The sequence below is a fragment of the Alosa pseudoharengus genome, unplaced genomic scaffold (assembly GCF_046254945.1).
Source record: "Alosa pseudoharengus isolate Yale_2024_CS ecotype anadromous, Long Island Sound unplaced genomic scaffold, YU_APseudo_1.1 YU_APseudo_1.1_scf_8, whole genome shotgun sequence".
Classification (NCBI taxonomy): domain Eukaryota; kingdom Metazoa; phylum Chordata; class Actinopteri; order Clupeiformes; family Clupeidae; genus Alosa; species Alosa pseudoharengus.
The window spans coordinates 24,314,377-24,318,480 of NW_027468870.1; positions in this window are offsets into that span (position 1 = coordinate 24,314,377).

Below are 4,104 nucleotides of genomic sequence, written 5' to 3' on the forward strand. Positions count from 1 at the left end.
AATAAACACCAGCTGACCCCGACCTGGTAATTCCCTCCCTCCCCTGTCTCCCCAGAGGCCTCCACTCTTTGTCTCTATGGTCTTTGTCTCTGATCTGTCTTCCTTGATGTCCACTCCACTGTGAGCAGGTGTGCCCTGCCCATGTCCAGTCCAGGGTTGCAACACCATAATCACCACCAATGACACAGAACAAAGAAGGATTTATGGTTGCAGAAAGGGATTGATATCTCTCAGTTCTCTCTCTGTCTCTCCCTCTCCCTCTGTGGTGGGCATGTGCCAACTCACTGTGGTCAGTGTGTCAGAGCAGCGTCTTGAAAGGTAGATGAACGAATGCGGATGTGTGGGAAGGGAGAGGAGCTGAGTCAGCCAGCACTGCTGCAAGAGCAGCTGGGTATGGCTTCATCTTCCACTGAGAGTGAGGAAAGGTGTAGTGCAGGCGCCCTGATCAGATACGGGTTAGTTGCTCCCAATAATTGCCAATGAATCACAAAAAGACATCAGAACCAACATAGAACACATATCATAATAAATAACTCATCCATCTGGATTATATAAAGGTGGCTGTAATTTTACTATTCTATCTATTTTACTAGATTACATGCGCAATTTAGTATATTGTGTGCTTGCTTTACTACATAGTGCTCTCGTTATACTAATTGTGGTCTCATTTTATTATATTGTGCGCTCAATTTAGTAAATCGTGCACACATTTTACTAAATCGTAATCGTTTAATTTTACAAAATTAAAATGAGTGCACGTTTTCTGGATATACACCAAAAATATCTTGCAATGACCCTTCCAGGGTTCCGTAGCAGAGAGAGTCAGAATGCTGCATGCAATGAGATGATCTAAACTCCACCCCCATGTACAGGTGATCTATTTAACCCCCATTCTAGTCAAAGCCTGGAAATGTGCTTACAAACTCAGCACAGAACTACCAGTCTGCAGTTTTCTCACCTGCAATACGATGACCAAAGCATGCATTTTCATAATAGATTTATAATAATGAGTTTAAAAGTTTAATATACAGGCTCATTATGCACTTTCAGGACAATAAAATAATTAACAATGTAAGATGAGATGTCCAGATAGAAGCTCCAATATAATCTTTATCTGATACGATAACAATTATGGATTGTTGCCCTATTTGTGAAACAAAATGGCTTGTTAGCCTGCTTTTTCCCCCCTTAACAACAAGCTCCAGAAGCAGTTACCGACTTGATGGAACAAATAATCCAGTGTTTAATTTATATTTGGTTAGCATAGACATGTTTGAACATTTCTCCTGTTAAAGACAACAGGGCAGCTTCTCCAAATCCAGTTGCTCCTGATAGTGGTGACTCAGCTTTTCCTCTACCGTCATCTTGATGCTCTCACGACAGTCCTCAAAGGGAGGGATGGCAAGATGATGGCGGCTCACGTGGGAAAGCGGCAACTGAGCTTTTGTGTCATGAGTGCAATTCAACCCAGTGTGTGTGAGAATGTGTGTGTGTGTGTGTGTGTGACAGAGAGAGAGAGAGAGAGAGAGAGAGAGAGAGAGAGGGAAATGGCACGTGAATCTCACACTGTGAGCTGACATCATATAAATGCACTTCATTCACAAGTATGTATACCGTATAAATACACTTAGTCTATTTCTCACTAACAAACACAAACACACTACACTACACACAAACAGTATTTAAATCAGAGACCCTGGCATTTTCTTGATTGACTCTGCAAGAGAACTTGTAAACCATCCTCTACTCTTGTTCACTCTCAAATTGTGCTCTTTAGAACTCTTCATTTAAATCCAATGAGATAAGCAAAAAAAAAAAACTCTTACCATCTCCTGTAACAAACTAAGAATGTCTTATGGACAATCTCTCTGCAGAGAATACACTGCACCACAGAGAACACTCTGTTGGATGATCTTTAGGGCACACACAAAACCCTTTTGCCCAAACCAACTGAGATGATGAATGACAGGCCACAGCAATGTAAGGACAGCACAGTTTCAGTGTCCTACTCAGAACATTGTCTACTGGTTGTGTTCCTGTTGGAGTGCGCTAGCACTGTAACCCACATGGAGGATGTATGTGTTTCCTGCTCGCCCCCAGGGCAGCTCGGTAGCAGTTTGACGTCACAGCAGAGCTCAAGAAGACAGGGGGGCTAGGAACTGCATACCTGTGGTTTGTAATGGTAGTGTGAGTCTGAGAGAGTGTGTGTGTGTGTGTGCGTGTGTGTGTGTGCGCGCGTGTGTGTGTGTGTGTAGATATGCATGCATGTTTAGACTTTTTTTCCCCAGTTGCCCAGTAACAAGGCTTTTATGAATTGCGATGATGGTGTCAACAGACGCAATGCTGAGCTAATGGAAAATATGGCGTGAGAAACACCGGCAGGGCTAGCTGGGGACATGTGAAGTCTATGGACCCTTTGGATGAAGCTGACAGCAGATAATTTTTCAAACCAATGTATCAACAAATGAAAAGAAAACTTGTATTGGACTAGATGGAAGATTAACCTCCCCCACCCCCACCTCAGATCACAAGGAGGAGAAATGGACAACACAGAAGCAGGGAGACAGTGATAAAAGACTGTATATAACTTTGTAATTTAAAATGCAATACATTGCACAACCACCACCTACAACCTAGCTAACTCAGAGCCATATAAAGGTAGAGTTGCGACAACTCCATTGACGCTAATGTTCCATTTTTTCCCCCAATGGCAGCTAATGGAAGCCTCAAATAGTTCCCGGAAGTTAACAATTAATAATAGCAGCAGTGCAGTTACAGCAGTATACTGTTTGTAGCCAACATTTCAGACTCAGATTTACATTCCTTTGCCTCATCCGAATAATAATAATAATAACATTAATAGTAGTAAAGTAGGCTATCAATAGCCTAATTATAATAATAAACGATTTATGTGACTTTTCTGCTGCTCAGTCTTTATCAGTTCCTCGTCAAATAAATTAAAAGAGGCTAAAAGCCCAATAAATGTGCCACACGTAATAGCCGAATATAAGATAACCCTTGCCTATCCCATTTCAATTAGGCAGCTACACCACCACGAGCAAGCTGTCATTACGTTTTTGCGTTTATAGTAGGCCTACAACTTTGACGTGACGTTTCTTGGGCATTTTGCTTCACCATCACGTCAAGTTGTAGGCCTAACGTATGCACAATGCTCATCTAGGCTATGGATTTAAGTGGCTTAAAGGCAGCAAAAGTGGGATAAAGTGCAACTGCTTCCCCAAAACAATTCCTCCATAACTGTGTATTTAATCGTTTGATATGTGGATAACTTTCAGTGGACTAAACAAAAGGTAAAGATTTTGTTATCACAAGGCTAGCTGGTTCGTTATATGGCGAAGCATATCGCCAACTTTGTTTGCAGCAGTGAAGCTGAGTTTGTTGGTAACATTGTTGGTAACTGTCAGGGAATTTAACCCCAACATATAGATACAAGAACCACAACATGTAGTATCCCAGATAGCAAAGGGGCGTTGAATCCACGTTTGTTTGAAGGTTGATTCAACGTGGATTCAACGCCCCTTTGCTATCTGGGTATGGCTTTGCCCACAAAGTCTGGTACCAAGAGAGCCTGCTAATGTAAGGAAGAATTCCTCACACCATCAGTCTCTGACTCTGCAGCCCAAAAGCTGTGTCTTTTATTGTACAGATGCACACAGAAAATAGGAAGCAAGACATAGCGACTTCATTGTAACATACTCTTATCTCACCCACACACACACACAGACAGGGTGCAGTTCCTGTCTGTCTGGGTGCACATAACTCCAAGTAAATGTTCTTAGAACTCAGCACAACAATATTTAACTTGAACTCGCTGTTCTTAGAACTCAGCACAACAATATTTCTGCTTACACAAATGGTTATACAATGATAATAATAATTCCCTTACAGTAACGTAAACGTTTCTCCAGTTAGGAGCAGTAGCCTAATGTTTTTTTTTTATGTTGCATTCATTTTCATTGGCAAAAGCTAGCCTTATATGCATGAGAACCTATTTGAGGGAGCTGCAGCTGTTAGCATCAGCACGGTATGGGTCAGTCCACGAAATCGGTGCCTTTTCAACTTTAAAAATGTGAAAAATATAAT